Raw genomic sequence first — 21,531 nt, forward strand, 5'->3', positions numbered from 1 at the left:
GGGAGCCGCGCTCCCAGTGCTGCAGCACTGATTACACTGAGGTTTTACAGCGCTGTACCTTGCAGTGCTCAGGGGGGTGTTTTTTCACACCCCTGAGCGCGAAAGTTGCAGCGCTGTAAAGTGCTAGTGTAGCCATACCCTTTTGTGGTTAAAATATTATGTGATGCTACAACTGTAGACCTGGCTTCACATAATTTCTTGCCTTATTTTTTAGTGGGCATAATTGGGATGGTGAATGGAAGGTTAAGATGTAAATATGGGCTTGACAAACAGTACGCTGGAGTGAGGATGACTGTGCTAGGTAAGATAAGCAGCAACACCTGGATGCTAGGGATTATGAATAAGATAAACCTGGAATGTAAAGACCAGGTTCCATGTGAATAGCATGCTGTACAGGGATTGTTTCCTGCAAAGTAACCAAGCCAATTCTAAAAGGTGTGGTGTAAGTATAGCAAATGCAGTGTAATATGTAAATAAAAGAAGAGAGTGTTGTGTAACTTTGGATGTGTGGTATGCCCTAAACCTACCCCCTGCACTTGAGTCTGATCAACTCAGCATAGCTTTGCTGTATGCCAAATAAAGGAGTCTGAGTGACGAAATCTAGAGTCGAACTGAGTGTTTTGGATCTCGGAGAATTGCATGAAGTGCTCTCCCAGAAAAGGACAAGATGTTCTGGGTAAGTCAAATGGAAAAGGTTTTGGAGGGAGTCCCAACAACTTTATTAATTTTAAACAACAAATTGAAATTAAAAGGGAAGTCATATCAACCACCCACTATTCAGCACATAACTATCCAGTGCATATTTTCTATACCTGGTCCCACACCTGCTAGAAGAGGGTCCCGTAAGCCATATAAAGAAGGAAATCTGTCAAACTACCTCTGTCCTTAATAAAGGGATATATCCCTGCAGCTGCATTTCCTGGCTATGCCTTTCTCATGTGAGGGTTACAGTTATAGATAAGGGGAGCCTCAATCCCCATTCAGCTTTGAGACTGCCAGTGGTCTTGCATAACATACCACACCCAAAGCTTCCTTTGGGTCATCATGACAGGTTTCAGAGTAGCAGCCGTGTTAGTCTGTATCCGCAAAAAGAACAGGAGTACTTGTGGCACCTTAGAGACTAAACAAATTTATTTCAGCATGAGCTTTTGTGAGCTACAGCTCACTTCTTCAGATGCATAGAATGGAACACAGAGACAGGAGATATTTATACATACAGAGAACATGAAAAGGTGGAAGTATGCATATCAACAGGAAGAGTCTAATCAATTGAGATGAGCTATCATCAGCAGGAGAAAAAAAAACTTTTGAAGTGATAATTAAGATGACCCATAGAAGGTGTGAGGAGAACTTAACATAGGGAAATAGATTCAATTAGTGTAATGACCCAACCATTCCAGTCTCTGTTTAGGCCTGAGTTAATTGTATCTAATTTGCAGAGAGACTGCTAAACTCAAATTAACTCCTCACACCTTCTATGGGTCATCACTTCAAAAGTTTTTTTTCTCCTGCTGATGATAGCTCATCTCAATTGATTGGACTCTTCCTGTTGATATGCATAACCAGGCATTGGAAAGGGCACAATGCACAGTGGTTACCTGCAAAAGTTGAGACATAAACATGCATAAAGGACTAGGCTGGGACTATAACAGGGTTTAAAAGCGACCTAGATAAATTCATGGAGGTTAAGTCCATCAATGGCTATTTAGCAGGATGGGTAAGAAAGGGTGTCCCTAGCCTCTGTTTGTCAGATGGATGGCAGGGGAGAGATCACTTGATCATTGCCTGTTAGGTTCACTCCCTCTGGAGCACTTGGCATTGGCCACTGTTGGCAGACAGGATCTGGGCTGGATGGACCATTGGTCTGACCCAGTACGGCCATTCTTATGTTCTTAAATCATGATCTTCTGGTTGCTGAGATGGAGTTGCAAAAGCACACTGCAATTTTGGCATCATGGAAGAAATTCCTTCCTAACACCAAAATGCCATTGAACTCAACACTGGGGAAAAATCCAGCACTAAACATACAGCTACTAACTAAATCACAGGGTGAAGGGAACAGTGGATGTCAGATATGGCAATCAGTCTAGGAGAACAAAGACATCACTGAAATGAATGAAGTCCACTTCTCTGGCTCTTGGGGGTGCCCAGCAGCCACAGAAGTGGATTTCTCATTTGTTTCAGGGAATCAGAGGCTGCTGAGCATTCACACAGCTCCTCCACCACTACAAGGTGTACAAGAATGTAAAGCAAAATGGGTGAACCTCCAGATCTTCTCCATCCTTGACCAAAACCCCACTTATGTCTGGCTGACCAGCTCACACTCTAATCCCTTCAAGCAAGGTGAGTGGTATTTGTTGCCCTCTATAGTTCAAAATAACATTGCCAAGATCTCAGTTTTGTAATCTCATGTTAAGATAACCATGGAAACACACACTTTATATCATTTCCACTTCATTTCTTGGAAGAGTGGACTTTATCTCTTCTATACTACTCATCACCATGGTATCTGAGCACCTTATTAATCACTAGGATGCCTTGTATTTACTCTACTATCTTGGCTTGTGCTTTTCCTACTCACAGGCTGTGGGCCTGCTACTCTTGAAGTGAACTTCAGTGGGAGCAGGATCATGCTCTTTATCGATTCCTTCATTCTTTTATGACTTTTCTTAGTGCAGCAAGTCTCCATGAGAGTTTCCACATTCATAGCTATCAGCTCCCAGCCCCGATACAGATACAGTTTGTAAGTAGTAGTATAAAGCATATACTTACCAACACGAAGGAAAAGATACATCAGCTTTATAGCTAAAAAATGTTTAAGGTGAGCATATGGTTAGTTTTGAGCATTGTCATTAGAACAACTGACTTTCCCTTCCAGTGCTCAGTATTTTCAAATACAGAACAGGCTGATATGCATCTAATACGTCCTTCTTAAAACAGAAAATCAGATCTTGATTTCCTAGCACTTATGTTCATTCAACAATGGATTTTTTGGAGTGGTAGTTTTGAGTGTTGAAGAGTATTTCAATGTAGCTTTTTCTCTCTGTGTTTCTTAACTAATTCTACTCCGATTTTTGAAGAAGGAGTCAGGGACCACATCAACTATCTTAGCTGGCTTCAATAAAGAGTATTCAGAATTCAAAATAAACTGTCCCACAGGGTATGCCTGCTAACAAATTTCCACTAATTGACATCAAACTGGTTAATTTCCATATGATGTGTTGACTGATTCAAGGGCTTGAGTCAACTGACTAAGACTTTCCTTGCAATGCTCACATATAGGCAACCTGTTTGGAACACAGAGTGCAATATTTAAGGTCTTGCCAAATTTTAAAGATGCTGCGACTTGGAACAGTGTTTTTAATCTTGAGCTCTTTTGGCTACTAATTATGTGGCAGAGGCATAAACTGGGTTTTGCAAATCATTATTTCCATTAGAAAGGTGTTGGAAGCAATTCCATTGAGGATTTCCCTCCTATTTATGCAGCTGTTACTCCCATGGGAGGAGGCCATTGCGGTCCTGGCTGAAGCATAGGCTTCTGTTCTGTTTCCACAGCACTTGGAAGAAAAACAAAATAGGACTAATGAAAAACACACACGGGAAATGCTTTATTATTTCATCATCCTCACCTACTGAGATCTGGCACCACTCTGTGTTTAGGAAGAACTTCTCCTGCCCTCTCTCTCTCTCTCTCTCTCTCTCTCAGTATGGTTATAGAAGGCTGACACTCTGTCATTTCCTGTCAGATCATTTCAGAGGAATTTGCTCTTATTTCCTCCCGGCCTCATCCTGGCCTCAGCATTGGCCACATGCCCCAACACCCATGCTGTGTTTACTTAACCACATGGAGCACTGGGCAGGCTATGCTAGAAATCCTGGGGCACCACACACCCACATTAGTGAGACATTGCAAAACTTACCCTTCTATTCTGGAAGAATTTACATTTCTGTAAGGAAAACACCCAGGGTCCAAAACAAACTTATCCAGAGTTTAGTCAGATTCTGTGTTTGTGGATTTTAACTTCTCCACAAAATTCTGACAAAAAGGTCATTCAACCAAAATCAGACTTGGTTGGATTTTAGGAATATCAACAAACATCCCCAGGAAATGCATCTTTTTCTTGATAGCTTTAGCTAGTCAAACATGGATAATATGTTTAATTTATCTATACATCTTTGAGTTCAAACTGCATTACAGGCCAATTAATGAGACCATTTTAAAATCCAAATAAAATTAGATATTTAAATAGGTAGAAATATTTGAAACACCCAACAAACGTGTGAAAGTAAATCAACTGGCAACAGGACATTTATATTTGACACGTGACATTTTTCAGTGCTTTAAGTGGTCACAGTTGGATGCCTTTAAAAAAATAGACTTAAGTTACTAATCATCTTCCTACTAAGATTTATGGTAAGGGAGAAAAAAGGTAAATTATCTGACTGAGGAGTCATATCTTCCTTCCCTGGCAGCCCAGGGTTTGTTTTAATGCTGTTAGGAAAAGTCCAATTAAAATAATTTCTGTCAGTAAGCTAGGAGATATGTAGCTCCAGCCCCAGTTCAATGATCTTGAGCTGGAATGACAAATCTTTCCTTAATTGGTACTTAATATAGTTGTGTGGGATTGGTAATTTTCCAGGATAAAAGAAGATAGGAAATAGAAAACAGTGGAAATTAGATTAATAAATACTTCCTTCTGAAGTAGTTAAATCAACAAGCACGATTTTGGGCATCATTGATGAAATAATAGGTAACTAATGCATTTTATGATATCTTTTAAATGGCACTTAAACACAAACACCTATCTTCAATAGAGAAAGAGAAACTAATGCCTGCCATTCCATTTGCAACTCATTTTGTTCATCCAGCCTGTTGTGAGGGTCTCAGTCACTGCACACCTATGAGATTCTGTACTCCTATTGCCTGGAGCACTGTGGACTTCCTAGTGGATCTGTGGCCCCAGTTAAGACTAGAAAAAAATGAGTTGTCCTATTGATACCATTTTTAGATTAATTTATTTTGCTTTATCACTTTCACTAAAATTTATTTAAACATAATAGATACAAAAAAGAAAATAGCATTCAACATTTCCATTGGCACAGTATAGGTTTTTCAAATATAATTAGATATCAACAGAATTTTTAGGATTCATCAGTGGTCATTGTAAACATTTAAAAATGGAAGTGATTAGAAAAAGCCTCGATTGCCAAGATAAGAATATACCCTAAATTCTAATAGTATCAGAGGCACGTCTGTGTGTGTTTGAATGTTTGCTACCAATTTAATATTACTGCATCATTATACACGTACAGGCCCAGATTCTGCCATCTTTAGTACTTATCAATAAAACTTCCCGTTTAAATTAATGGGTCCGCTACAGGAGTAAAGTGCAACTCAGCATGAATAAGGGTTGCAGAGTTTGAGCCATAGAAACTGCAGATGAATAGACTGATCAGGTCATTTAGTCTTCCTTCTGCTGTATACTACATTTCCTAGTACTTTGTCCAGTTTCAGATGTCCCAAGTGATGGGGCCTCCATCACTTACTATGGACAGTTTATTACACAGTTTAATAGATCTCATTTTCAGGATGTTTTTTCGTGATATTTAGCCTAAGTTCTTCCTTCTTATTCCTTGTTATACTGTCTTTTTTACCTCCTTGCTGCTTACATTCTTTAAATACTGGAACAACAGACTATCTTATACCACTGTTAGTCATACTCATTTAGGCAAGCTATAAACATGTAGTACTCTTGATCTTTCTTCATATTTCAGTCCTTCTGGGTTCTCCTAGTAATTAAGGCCAATCAAAAAATATTGAGTTTTTTCAGTGAACATTTTTTTTAAAAAGTAACATTTTTGTTTTGTTTTTTAATTGAAAAATTCAATTCCATAATGAACTGAATGCAAGCATACCATATTATTACTGGATAAAGTTGAGTAAATAATTTACAACAAATATTACATTTAATGTATTTAGTCTCTTTTTCTGCTTATGGACAATCCCTGAGATGACAGTGATTATCCTGAATGCATTCAACAACTCTTTTTACCTCAATGAGTTGATCATGAACAATTTTGCTGAGAGTACTTAGTACTTGATGGTCAAAATCTGAGCTAAGTTGCTTACTTTGGCAGATAAGTCATATCAGTCTCGCCATCTTGGCATTTATACCAAAATCATCATGGTCCTAGAGGAGTATCTTAAAATAAAACAAGTGGTTTATTGCCAGACAGTTCTCTCAAGCCTCTGCTCCTGAAATATAGTGTCTAATCCCTGATTGGATGAACTGGCACAGGGCTGCTCAGAGGATTCAGGGGGCTTGGGGCAAAGCAATTTCGGGGGCCCCTTCCATAAAAAAAAGTTACAATACTATAGAATACTATATTCTCGTGGGGACCCCTGAAAAGCCCGGGGCCTGGGGCAAATTGCCCCTCTTGCCCCCCCCACCTCCCCCAGGGAACCCTGAACTGGCAAGGAGAAGGGGAGAGGAATTGATTACTGGAGCACGGAGGAGCCTGAAAGGATTTGCACCTCCTCACAACTTCATCCTGTACTGAGTTTGGTACTGGCCACGAGAAAGTGCAAAGGAAAAGAAAAGTGGTTGAGTCAGGAGTGCTGTTGCCTAATTAGTCCTCCTTAGGGCATGTTTACACTTAAATGCTGCATTGGCACAACTGCACCGATGTAGCTATGCTACTGTAACACTTTAATTAAGATGCTGTACACTGACAGGAGAGAGCTCTCTCATTGGCATAGTCACTTACCAGAGAGCCAGTAGCCAGGTCAATGGGAGAAGCTTTCCTGTCAATATAGCACTGTCTACACGGGGGGATAGGTTGGTATAACTAAGTCTCCTAAGAGTGTGGATTTTTCATACCCCTGAGTGACCTAGTTATACCAATATAGGTCTGAATGTAGACCAGACCGCAGATAGGTATTTGAAACTCTACATGGCCAAAGCTAAATATCAGAATTTGATTTTATTATTTGCTCAGTGCTGATAGTGTGCCAAGTACCAGGAAAGAGACAGTTCCTATTCTGAAAAGCTTCCAAATAACTATGATCTAGCTTTTTCTGGAGTTTGGTCCACTGTGCCTAATAGCAGCCAAATTCTGATGCAATCCTAGCACCTAATGACATACTATTCATATTTTGCTTTGAGGAAAGTGATTGGTGGCAATGTTTGTTAAGCATTACAGATCCATTATACCAGGACATGTGTACGTACATTGTGATTCCTCACGTCATTTAGGAAACAGTTGTGCACTCTGTCTAGTTGAGGCCTGATGGTCCTATCCTTTAAACTGTTGTAAATCAGGAGTAACTTCCCAGAAATCAATGTTATTACACCAGGATAAGATAGAATCAGCCTTCTACATTTAAAGGACGTTCAATAATGCATATTTTGTATATTTGGTAAAGTGACATTACTTTACAATACTTCAATTGTAATGCACACAAAATTAAGATCCATTACTTTCAAATATAAGAATGCTATGTGTACAGTAAACTTATTTTGCTTCAACAGACTTGTACGAGGACTTGTTTTCATTAAATCTGGCTTGAATTCAACTTAAAATATTGTTTTCTTTCTTTTTTTGTCTTCCTGTCCGTAACTATTCCTCTGCAGTGTGAAAATACCACAGCCTATGTTTGATGTCTTCACCATAGTGGAATGCTTTTAAACTTAATGAAGAGTTGCAATAAATCAGTACATTTCATTCTGCTTTCTATCATCAACACATATATACTTTCTTTGGTATTAATCCCCTCAGAGATTCTTAGAAATCAGTAGGACAAGCTAGAATTGTTGTTAAGAATTGTAGAAGGATGGTGCTGGCATCATACCTGACAGTTATCTTGTCAAGTATCAGAGGGGTAGCCGTGTTAGTCTGAATCTGTAAAAGCAGCAGAGAATCCTGTGGCACCTTATAGACTAACAGATGTTTTGGGTCATGAGCTTTCGTGGGTGAATACCCACGAAAGCTCATGATCCAGTTATCTTGTCTTCATCTGAAATAACATTTTGATATTGCCCAGTTATTAATTCTTTGATATTAGCAGTAAAACAGCATGGGATAGATTATGACATTTAGCCCAGCCCTGCCTTGGGACCAAGGGACTGCTCACTGTACATAAAATTAAGCATGTTTATACATCTTTGCAGGATTGGGGCCTTAGATTGTAAGCTATTTGAGGCAGGGACTGTATCAAACTTTGTGCTTTTGTTCAAAACTAGCATAATGCATCCTGATTGATGGCTCTGGTTATTACTTTAATATTCAATTAATTGTAATAATAAACCATAAATCTTATGAGAACAGACTTTGTCAAGATTTCTGCTATATCTTAGTTCCAGACAAGTGGAAATACTTTAAGGACAGATTTTTCTTTAGGTATTTTAGTATTTATCCATCTGGGCTCAGTGCACATACAGAACAGGAAATACAGATGGGAGTGAAACAAGCCGCCTGTTTCAACCCCTTGAACCTGAGAAATTTTGGATACATATTTAAACTTCCCATCAGGATCTGTGCTCTATAATGGGCAAGACGTAAATGGGCAAGACAAAAACCCAGGTCTTGTCACTGCTCCCAAACTTTGGGAAAGCTCAGACCCATCGCTACCCAGAAGTGATAAAATACAGTAAGAGTTTATAAATAACACACACATCTCACTGGTATAATTTGAACCTCATGAAAGACTTTGGTCAATTTAAGTTTGGATAAAGATTTAAGTGAGCTCTTGTACTATCAGAACCAGTTTGCCCACCCCTTCTTCCACTGACATAATTATATCTTAGTTTAAATAACTCTAATTAAACAACACTCTTCTGTGACACTGACAGGCATTGGCTTTGGAGGGTCTACTCCTGTGTCTAAATGACAATAATAACCTATTAAGTAAAAGTGAAAACAGTGAAGAATTATCTCCATAGACTTCTTGATTTCTTTATTTTATTAAATGCTTTGGTGCAATAGAGACTGCGTATGTGATTTTTAGAAATAAGAGTCTAATTGTAGACATTTGTTATGTGTAGAGCTGGCACAAGGCATAAGCAGACTAAACAATTGCTTAGGGCCCTGAGCAGCTCAAGGGGCCCCCCCATTAATTATTAGTGTGTTTTGTGTGTGCAAAATTTTCCTGCTTAGGGCCCCCAGTGGGCTAATACTGGCACTGGTGATGTGATGTGGTGTCTGGCTTCTTGATGATCTGAAATTGTATTAGAACTCTATTTATTAACCTAGGTTCCACCAAGGTCCAAGATATCAGACCCTAAAGTCATCACATTATTGCCTAGAAAAGCTAATTTAGGTCACATTTAAAGGTGTTTCGTTTTCACTTATCTCTTCCTTTGAGTCCTGGACTCACTGTAACTAAGGTACCTGATTTATAGGTAGAGCAAGACAAGAAATAGTTCCAGTAAACATTTTTAAACTAATAATAATAAAACATTCCTAAAATAGTTACCCATTGTATGTTCATTATATACAAAATGCTTGATGGCATAAATAGAATTAAAATGTTATTGGCACATTGTTTGGGATGATCTGCATTAGAGCTTGAACGGGGGGGAAGCAGGGATATGGTAGTACTCTCACAGACTCTGCCCACAAGTCAAGCTCTACCTACCTGAGTTAACAAAATGACCATGCAGCTTAGGGGCTGGAACTAAGGATGGTGGGGGTGCTGCTGCACCCCCTGACTTGAAGTGGTTTCAATTATATACTGGGTTTACAGTTTTGGTTCAATGGCTGTCAGCACCCCCACTATAAACATTGTTCCAGCACCTCTGCCATGCAGGTGTTAATCAAACAATGTCCAATGGGCTTCTCAGGCTTGGCTTCCCCTCACTTGGATCATATGCATCCTTGGACAAGCCAGATTAAGACATAGCATCAGCCTAGATCCTTGTCTCCCAAATTTGTGTGATGATCTCAGAATCTAAATTAATTAAAAAAAATATTTTTAGCCCTCATGGTTGTGAAGAAAAGCCTCAAAATGTGACGTGAATGTAATCAATATATTGATATCTGTCTGCCTGAGTCTGCTGACAGCGTCCAGCAGAAGGCAGGGAAGAAGCACTTGGCCTTATCTCCATAATCAAAGCGTTTCTCAAGGGAAGGGGGTGCTGGCTTGTTGCATTGCTTGGATGTCCCACTTAGCTCTATAGTAGTGGCTCTCCCTCAGTGGGATTTGGATGTCCTCCTGATTTCTGTGGAATTGGCTTCTCTTTGGTGAGGCTTAGATACACTCTAGGGCTCTGCTCCACCCATATAACCTTTAGACTTCACAAGTCCTATTGAGGGGAGGGAATCTTCCCCCAAATTGTATCCACTTGTGCCACCAAAATAAGAGTGGACTACTAAGAGACAGAGTGATGATCCCAGATCTGCAACTTTCTTATATGCTTTGCAAGCAGTGAAATAGTTTAGCAAATAGTTTAAATGATCATCATAGAGCATCTGAGTTAACACTGCATTGTGATGAAATGAATACTCGCTCCCCTCAGAGCTATTGTTTCAGACTCTCTGCAAATCAAGGTATGTGTCACTGCGTTGGTTTATTCTTGTTTAATATTTTCAAGGTTTTCTTCACAAGTATGGGCTACAGACTTCATTTTTTTTTTAAATGAAAACTGAGGTTCTGGAGAACGATACAGCAGTCTCGGGAAAGTGCCAGGTTACTAACCCAGCATGACTTTCTTAGGCCGATTTGAGCCTTCATCTCTTTCTCTTGTGGCTTCTGCAGTCATGAGGAATGCAGCCATTCCAAACTCATGCCAATAAAACCTGTACAATTCAAAAATGAAACCTTTTTAAAGCCAGCATTTATTTATTTAGTAGCTGTTGGATCCCAAAGAAATCTTTGATTTGTGTTACTGATAGTTATGTTACTTAGCAGCAGATAATACATTATCTTAAAGATGACTGTGAGGAATGCCATCTATGTACAACAGATTGTAATTTAAAGTGCAGAGTACTTGAATATAAAGAAGTACTAGTATGAAACTTAATTAGAGCTTTGGAACACCCATCGACTAATCAATTCTTTGCACATGTGCAGTGAAATACCTAGGCTAAAAGGTTTCCAATTGTCTCTGCTATTAATGTATGACAGCTATACTTTATGTTTTGCCTTGGGCTAAACTCATTTTCTGTTGACTACATCTAAGGCATATAGCCAACTCTTAAGTTCACTTTGGGGTTATGAGGTTTACATTTTATACGTACTAATGTATAGATACAATAGTTAGCTGGAAGTTTTATAATTGGAGTCTTACTCTCCTTTTGTGGGGACTGAACCAGATCGGCTCTATTAGTTTATTGCTCAGGACTCTTCACATTGAATTACTTAGGTTGCTTGTTCATAAAAGAAAAAAAGAAAAAGAAAAACAATCTGCTAGCTTTGTGTAAATTCACCAGCAATTTCTGTTGAAATGCAGGGTTTTGCCACTGGTTTGCTTTTTGTTTTTGTGTGAAGATAACTGTGTAACTAATGGCTGGCTCCACTGAACAATTGCATTATTGTTGCACTTAAATTGCTCCTAGAGGCCCATTTTAGTGTGATTTTAAAAATTATAAATGAATAAATTAAACTCCTTCAATGTACAGGCATTTTACGATGGCTAATAACTTCAGAATTGATCTCCTTTGCCTATTTTTTTAAATGTGTGTATACAGCACACGAGGAACATTCAATAGTTTAATTACTCTTTATTTCTGGTGTTTACTGAAATTGTAGATCTCAGATGCACTGGACTAAATTCTGCTCTAAATTACCTATGTACCACCAGTAATCCCTGTGAGGGACCCCAGTGAGCAGAATTTGGGCTACTGTGGGTTTTTTAAAATGTATTTTAAAATAGAGCCCTACTGAAAAGTTAAAATTTGTTAAGTAATCCTGCAGGGTATTCAGTCCAATTTCAAAGGGCTTTTTTTTGAAGGATGCAGATAAGTAACAATATCTGGCAAAGGTATTATGTATAGATGCTCTTTTAACCAGGCACAGAACAAGACAGAGCTAGGAAAGAAACTGTCAATTTGTCAAACCAACCTTGTTTGAAATATATGCAATACAAACTTCAAGAATTCTTTGTGTTATAGAGGAGAATAGTGATGAACTGGAAAGGTTAGGTCTTATTGCAGACATCATTTAAACCTATCTTCTTTTTAGAGAACCATAGGTGTACCTAGCACTTTTACAGGCATAAAAAAGACAAGGTACTTACCCAAGTAAGTTTACAATCTATACTCTTGTGCTTAAGCACTTTGATGGATCAGGGCCTTAATCAGACCAAACTCATGGTAAAAATGAAACAGAAAATTGTGGATTGGGGAGAGAGCAATAAATGGGAAGTGAACACTGCTCTTGGGGAAGCACCCTCTAATTATATCAGATGACACTGTACAAAACCTATAGAAGACAGGGTTTCTACCCCAAGAAACTTACATGCACAGTTTGACAGATAGTGCACTTGAGATGCACTAGATACCAGATAACCAGAATATGGATCAAAGCAGTCCAGACATTTCTTTTCCAACAAGCTTTTGCAGATTAACAGTGCCATGCTTCCTAGAAGAAATGTGATTTAGGGTTCCTGGGGTGAATTTGAATAATGGGATAGGATGATTTTTTTCAGTGAAGGTGGAAATCGATCCAGTTCCAAACATAAAGTGATGTATGAAAGGAGGCATGAAAATGAGAAGGATAAGGATACTATAGGGACCTGCCAGAATGAAGAAAAGGGTGAAAGGAATCTTTAAAAAAAAACACACATTTAATTCCCTTTCAAACCGCAGGATAGAACAAACATGAGCAGTAGCACTAAGGCTGGCTTCACCCACTATGGCACTCCTACAAGGGGCAGATCATGGCAGTCTACTGCAAAGAGAGAACAGTCTTTCGGGGGCAAATTGGCAGGGAAAATCAGGACGTATATTACTTTTGCTTCCACTCAAAACTGAGATTTGTCTGCTCACAAAATAAATTTCAGCCGCAGCCTCCAGGCAGAGACTCCATTTTCAATGAACAGTCACCCAAACAAAACTCTGCTTGCACAAAGGTTCAAATAGAGTGACTACAAAAGGTGTGCCTCCATCACTAATCTAATCCAATCCTAATTTGCTGAAATGCAGGTGATTCGCCCGTCTGGAATAAGAAAACATACTAGCCCTTCCCCAGCCTGGAGTCAAGTAAGGTATCCAAATCTAAGAACTTGTATACAGTAGAACATCAGAGTTACGAACGGACTGGTAAACCACACACCTCATTTGAAACTGGAAGTATGCAATCTGGTAGCAGTGCGTGCATTTGTGCGCACGCGCGCACACACACACACACACAGAGTACAGCACTGTGTTAAATGTAAACTACTAAAAAAATAAAGGGACAGTTTAAAAAAAAAGATTTGACAAGGTTAGAAACTATTTCTGTGCTTGTTTCATTTAAATTGAGCAGCATATTTTTTCTGCATAGTAAAGTAGCAAAACTGTATTAAGTCAATGTTCAGTTGGAAACTTTTGAAAGAACAGTCATAACGTTATGTTTCCTGCTAAAATCATCATTATAATAGGCATAAATATAACATTACCATTTTGGAAAATTCTTTTATAAATCTCATTTAATGATAATCATGAAATCAAAGCTGAACTAACTTTCACCTGAATTGCAATTAACACCCCAGAAAAGCTCTCCAATCTTCTACTTTTGAGCAAAATGAATTCCTTTTTTTTAGTAGGTGTGTCCAACACCTAGCAAAATAGGGCCAGGATCCAAGTCTGTAGGTGCTATCAGAATGCAAATAAATAATGATGATGATGAGTAAAAGTAACTATCAATCTCTACATATAACCTGAAACCCATTGTATTTAACTTTCTCATTATGGATATGTGCCCAAAACCTACCTGTGACTGCTGCTTCTTAATCACTCACTCACTTGTGAGTGGAGGAATCAGATCTACTGGAATAGCCTCTGTAAATATATTACAGGAAAGAAACCAACTTAGTGCACAAAATTGTATAAACAACTACATGAACTATATGTCATCCAGCCAAAACCAAATGTGCCATCAATCACTATGGTAAGCTCATGAAGGGTATGTGCGTGAGACCTTCACACAGAGCAGAAAGTGCATCCAAACACATTAACCAGTGTGCAACTTCAAATCTCCAGTAAAGCCTTAACTGCTAAGGTGCAATTCAAAGCAAATGAGTTCCCCATTAGCTGTCTCTTAACAACAGCAAGGACGTAACTTCTAGGTTTTTAAAATTAACTCACTGAAGAAAACTGTGCCCCCCTGCCAATGGTAAGGACACTTTCCCAGCTAACGGGTATAAATAGCAGTGCAGATGATGAGACAAGACTAAGAGTAGAGTGGAATGCCCATGCCTGAACCTCCAGGCTATATACCAACGTGGCTCTGCACGCCTAGTCAGTGCTTCCCATATCCACGCTGCTGTTTTTAGCTATGTAGTGTCCTACTGCCTCCCCTCTGCCAAATCCTGTCAGTGCAAAGTGTAGCTACACACGGGATGACAAGTATGGGTGAAGCCTGCCTTTCAATGCAGTATGTAGCTACCCCTGCAGTGCCCATAATCTATGTGCTGCCATAAATATAGGCTAAAAGTAGTGCATAAAATCTTGGATATAGGCTAAAAGTAGTGCATAAAATCTTGGATGGGGTCATGATGGGGATACTTTAGGGAGCAGAGAGGCCACTACCTGAGTGCTGGTGATCACCTAGGGGTTGCTGAGAGAAGTTTTGAAACTATTGTAACTTTCACTGGTCGAGGATATGTGTGTGTGTAGGGGGGGATGAGCTGTCCCGTGGCAGCCCCCCGCCCCTCCAGATTGAGGGAACAGAGAGGTGGCATAAATTCACCTTTTCCCCCATACACTGAGAACTTCTGATGCATGTGGATCGACCCAAAGGTTTGAAATCTCTGCATGCATGTGAATGTGAATGCAAAATGGGTGTGAATGGCAAGCAGGATAACTGGTAAAATGAATGACGCTTACATAGCCAGGGCTGGCGCTAAGCATAAGCAGACTAAGCAATTGCTTAGGGACCCAAGCAGCTTAAGGGGGCCCCTATTAATTATTATGTACTGTGTGGGGGGATCAAAAAATATTCCAGCTTGGGGCCCTTAGTGGGCTAGCACCAGCAGGGCCACCCAGAGGATTCAGGGGGCCTGGGGTCTTCAGTGGTGGGGGGCCCCCGCTTTGGCGGTAATTCAGCAGTGGGGGGTCCTTCCGCTCCGGGACCCACCACTGAAGTGCCCCAAAGACCCACGGTGGGGGCCCCCCACCCCCGAATTGCTGCCAAAGACCCAACACTTTGGCGGTGGGTTCTGCTTCAATGGTAATTCGGCAGTGGGGGGGTTCTTCTGCTCCCCTGCTGCCGAAGACCCAGAGCGGAAGAAGCTCTGGCGGCCCCAGTCCCGCGAGAGTTTTCCGGGACCCCTGGAGCAAGTGAAGGATCCCGCTGTTGTGGGGGCTCCTGCGGGGCCCAGGGCTTGGGGCAAATTGTCCCACTTGTCCCCCCCCCCGGGTGGCTCTGAGTACTGTACACAACCAGGGGAGAAACGGGTAGTCACAGGAAAAGCAAATACAATTTGGTGCAAATTAATGGCTCCTTACACACAATTTATTTCTAGTATGTAATTTACACACTAGTACGGTTATAATTTAATTTGACTCCATGGGCCAAATCTTGATCCCCTATTGTGGCTATGTGCTGAAGGGTTGGCGCAAAACAGCCACAAAGCTGTTTAGTATACAGGTGCCCCCAGTCATCCCCAAAAGCAATGGGCAGGGCCAGAGAAAAGAAACATGTACAGAATGGCCTTGTGCTCTGTCTGTCCCCGATTTCCACAACAGCCCCCAGAGACCGTGAGTCCACTCTAAGTGTTCCTCAGGATCAAACCAATTTACAACCATTTTGGTATGCCCCACACCAGTCAACAAACATCTGATCCTGAATATCTAGCCCATATGCTTCCAAAGGTGTCTGAGAGGCCCCAGTTTCCATTACACCCACATGCAAACAATCCCAAATAATGCACAATGGATTTGCAGGTGACTCATCACAAGCCACTCTGAGAAAAGTGTTAAAGCTAAAAAAAGCAACCCATGACCCAAGCAATCGCCACCAATACCTTTAGCAAAATAAAAAGCTGTACTGCAAATGAATGTCAACGGAGCAAAGCCCTGTGACGTGTGGAAAGCAGTGAAAAAGCGCACTGAGGGCTTGGCTGCATGGTGCTGGCAAAGGGCACTAAAAGAGTGTGATTTGTAAAGCTCTCTGATGTGCTGTGCTCTAACTGCCCTGTGTGGACCCTGTTGGCGTGCTCTGAAAGGTACCTAGCTTGCATTAACATAGTCCTATTTGGAACAGGACTGTGTTAGCACAAAGTAGGTACCTTTTAATTCACACCAGCAGGGTTTACATGGGGCAGTTAGAGTGCAGCATGTTAGAGTGCTTTACAAATCATATCCCTCTGCCATGTGTTGTCGTGCCATGTAGACAAGCTCTTATAATATCACTTTTTGCCACCACAAGCCGTAATTAAACTAAATGCATGGTTGAATTAAATATATTGTACTGAATTATGCTCCAGGTCAATGAAATTATTAACTGATTGATCTTCAGAGTAGGACAGGTGATGAATCAACCTAAATGTATTCAGTGCTTTCTTTCTCCTTAGTCTGTTTTGTACCATACGAAAAGGAGAATTGGATAAATGAAGCATTGACTAAGTCACTGACCTACAACCCTACAAAAGTGCCCTTCCTGTGACGTCTTAATAGTATACACTTGAGGAGCAGCCCAAACTAATTCTGGGTTCTTTTTTCATATAGGGTCGTCTTTGTAATGGGAAGGGACATGAGATGATAATTTGATTCTAAATTCAGATACACCTCAAGGTTTTGGCGGATAATCTCAAGCCAAGTTGGTGAAAGAGAGCAGAGAAGGCATGGCTTATGCTCTTGAGCTCTATATACTACAAGAAGGGAAGACCTTATCAATTCTCAGTAGACAATAACTGACACAAGAGCTTGTTCAGTGGTATCAATTGTTCTACCCTCTGGAACCCTAACCTTACCAAAATAAATCATACATCCTGAAACATGGTATGAGAGACAAAGGAGAACTATGAAGTGTATCCGTTGTTTTTTATATTGGTCACAATTGCTATGTTTCTTCAATCAGAGAAAGTTGAAATAAAACATATATGCATGCCCAATATTGTAGATATTGTAGGCATGCTGTTGCCTGATTTCTTGGTTGTGTGTTTTAATTAGAATTCCCATTTAGCATTCTGTTGTTTGACAGGGTTCTGCGTCAAGATCAGAGTCAGAATTATTTGAATTGTCACTCTTATGAGGACCCCGATGTGACCGGTTACCCCTGGGGCCAGGAGCAGCGCCGGAGTTTCTGGCGCCCTAGGCATTTTGTGTGCTCCCCACGGGGTGCACGGGAGCTTCTGGTTCCACTCCCATCACGCCGCCAAAGAAGGACCCTCCGCCGAAATGCTGCAGGCAACAGCGGCAGTCATTGAGCTGCTCAATTGCCTGCTGCTGTTTTCCACGGCACGTCGGCAGAAGGTCTTTCTTCGGCGGCATGACTGGAGCAGAACCAGAAGCTCCCGTGCGCCCCATGGGGAGTGCAAAAAATACTGCTCCCCGAATCCTGGCACCCTAGGTGACTGCCTAGGGTCACCTAATGGAAGCGCCGGACCTGCCTGGGGCACCACCTGGAACTGGGGTACCACTGAGCTTGCCTGATGCACCAGCCTGGGCTCTCTTTATACTGTACTGCTGCGACAGGCCCTCAGGCCCCCTCCAGCACACATACAGGTAGGGATACACCCAGCTGCAGCTACATACAGACATTGAGATCAGCTCTCTGGAGGGTAAACCCAAAATTATACCATCTTGCTCTGCACAGGGAACTGTACAGCATAAGTTCATGAAGTTCTCTCCTCCCTCAGTGTGGAGAGAAATATACACAGCTTTCTGCCCCGAGTTATGACTCCTCCCACACACTGGTTTTAGACAAAGTAAAAATAAATGTATTAACTACAAAAGATAGATTTTAAGTGATTATAAGGAATAGCAAACAGATCAAAGCAGATTATTTAGCAAATAAACAAAAATGCAATCTAAGCTTAATATACTAAAGAGATTGGATATGAGTAGAAAATTGATGATTTAAGCTGGCTGTGGGCTCTTAAGGTGCAAGTTGCACTTGCTTGCAGCTCAAAACCCCAGGTGTTCCATTAACAGGTTAGAAACCCTTCTAGTTTGGGTCCAGAACTTCTCCCCAGTTCAGTCCTTGTTTCTCAGGTGTTTCTAACAGTCTCATTTGGGTGGAGAGTCAGTGAAGAACCACAATAATGTCACTCCCCTGCCTTAAAGAGTTTTTGCATATGGCGGGAGCCCTTTATCTCCAAGCTTGGCTCCTATGTCTTTCAGTGGAAAAACTGATATTCCAAGATGGTGTCCAGTACGAGGCGATCTCATGTAGTGTCATGTCAGCCATGACTCAGAGGCTGTTGGTAGTGTTCTCAGGAAGGTTCCTGGGTGGAAGATAAACTTTTTCTAAGACCTATTGTTTTCTCTAATGGGCCTTCCCAGCCAGCCATCTACACTGATTACATTCTGCCTAGTGGGTGTTCCCCAGGTGTAAACACATTTATAATACAGATTTATAGTCAATATTCCTAATTTCAGATACAAAAATGATACATGCATACATATAGGATAATCATATTCAGTAAATCATAACCTTTTCAATGATATCTCTCATGACTATTTTGTATAACATACATCATAGTTATGCCATAATCATGTTATAATAATATCTCTATGAAGAATATGGGATGTAGTGTCATATCCAGTGTGCACAGGAGAGATACTCACACTTAGGAAAGGCCTTCTGACCTTGTAATATTTTTATTAGCACAATTAGCAAAATCACAAACACTCCAACCCTGCAATGTAGCTAGAGATAATACAGAATGGTCAAGACATCTAGGGTCTGAGCATCCATATACTCAAACCATCCACTGCAGAGACCTAGAACCAGTGAGATGGGTGATTCACAAATGGTCCTGTCCCTGGCATGCCAAGAAGATCCCAACAGCTTAGGCCAGGGATCGGCAACCTTTGGCATGTGACAGGTCAGGGAAATTCGCTGGTGGGCTGGGAAGGTTTGTTTACCTGCAGCATCCGCAGGTTCATCTGATTGCAGCTCCCACTGGCTGCAGTTTGCTCTTCCAAGCCAATAGGGGCTGTGGGAAACAGTAGCCAGCACATCCCTCAGCCCACCCCACTTACCACTGCCCCCATTGGCCTGGAATGGTGAACCGCTGCCAGTAGGAGCTGCGATTGGCCGAACCTGTGGACACTGCAGGTAAACAAACCATCCCGGCCCGCCAGTGGATTTTCCTGATGGGCCGCATGCCAAAGGTTGCCAATCCTTGGCTTAGGCCATGGTTAACTCTTTTATAGAGTTAGATGGCATCCATGAATATTCATAGGATGTTGGGCCTTCTCTGTCCATATCTAAACTTCCTTAACCATAACAATATAGGGGTACTGTTCTCTCATAGATTATTATGCTATTTACCTCAAGCTTATTAGCATATAAGTCAATTGGCTACCTTAACATTCCTGTGGTTGAACATCTACTGATGTTCGTATATTAAAATATCCAAAGATAGCATCAGTTGGTATCTTGTGGTTACCTATCAGCAGTTTAGTTATACTTGTTTATTACAGCATTCAGTGTTCTGGTATCTTATGATCTAGGGTTACTCCTGGTTAGCTACTTGTGTTAAGGCTTCTCAAGACCTATGCTTCAATTTGGCTAAGCTATTGCCTTACAGGCTGGGAGTCTGTAGGCCTCTTGTGTTACTGCCTTGACTTATACCTAGCAAATACCTGTACCAACAGATTACAATGTCTGCTTGAAACACTGGAAAACAGTAAACAAACCTGACAGTCTTGCAAAATTGCTGCTTCTGTAATGCTTCCAGACACAACATCTGTATGCATTATCTGTATCATAAATGCTGACTGTGTAAACTAAAGTCACATGGGCAAACTTTAAATTGTGCTCTTGACGTTTTCAAAAACATTCCAATGCTTTCAATCATAAATTGGCATCTTTTGATCATTTACTGTTCTATCTTCTCATTCTATGAGCCTGTCAGATTTCAAAAGCTAAGCCGGGCTTGGGCTTGTCATTAGTTAGTTGGAAAAAATCTAGGCATAGTATGTAGCTACTCCAGAAAATGGTGTCCAGTAGGTGGCAGCCTTCTATATGAGTTGGCACTTGTGCTGTAGGAGGTGCCATCATCTAGATGAGATATAAGGCTAAGGTCCTTACCACTTGTGGTCATTAATTTTCAGAAGTGCCTAACTGATTTAGGAGCCTATGTCTTATTGTCAAAAGTGACTTCTTCCCATAATGAGACAAGTTCTAAAGAAACACATTTTTAAAGGTATTTAGGCAGCTAAAGAAGCAGATAGGCACCTTGGAAAATCCCACTAGATGCCTATTTGCATCCTTAGGCACCTGTATAGCTTCTAGTCCCAAGTACCTAAATCACTTGTGAAACTGGGACTCAGACTCCTAAATCACTGAACTACTTTTTGAAACTTTTACTCAACATGTCAATTTTCATAAAAGTTATGTTTTTTAAATTAGAACTGGGTGAATATTACAAAAAAATAATACATTGTCAATGGAATTCTTAAATAAATTTGCTTGATTGTGCTCACATGCTTTTTGTGTCTGCTTTCTACAAACATTCTAGTTGGCAGGAATGTTCACTAAAATGGAAAATTTTAAGCTGTCATTGCAGAATATTCATACTAAAACCATCTCTCCAGTGAGAAACAGATAGAAACGAATTTTGTGAGCAGTGTGCTCAACTAAACAGCATGGATTTTGATTGGTGAATAGCCCATACTCAGCAATATTCATAGCAAAGCATAGTCTGCAATGTGTTTATGTACAACGTTTGATAAAAAAATTCAAAATCAGCAAATTTATGGAAATTGTGATTTGCTCATGGGAAATTCATGAATGGGAAAAAAAAGTTTCTTATTTACCCAGTATTATTGGATAACCATGAAACAGTCTGCCTGTTGTACCTAAATTTCCCCTGCCGTTTAAACTATGAATGCTATTCTTGTTCCCTTCTTGTCCAAAAGCTGCAGAGTTTACCGACCAATTTGGTGGGTAAAGTAATTTTCTATCTATACTGTCTATAGTTCGTGTTTTTATTTAAGTTTGGGCTTTGGGATTCTTTGGGATGAAAGTTATAATATAAATACTAATTATTATTATGTATGTTTCAATTTTATTCTAATGCTCTCTCTCCCTCACCCCCCCCCCCACCATTTTTAGGCACCTTTCATATATCACTTGTATATGGTGATATTTAGCAATTACAATGTAAACAAGATGGAAGAGGCGCATAGCACTATTTTTCTATGAACGTGCATAAA

This window comes from Chelonoidis abingdonii, chromosome 10 (genome assembly GCF_003597395.2).
Source record: "Chelonoidis abingdonii isolate Lonesome George chromosome 10, CheloAbing_2.0, whole genome shotgun sequence".
Lineage (NCBI taxonomy): Eukaryota > Metazoa > Chordata > Testudines > Testudinidae > Chelonoidis > Chelonoidis abingdonii.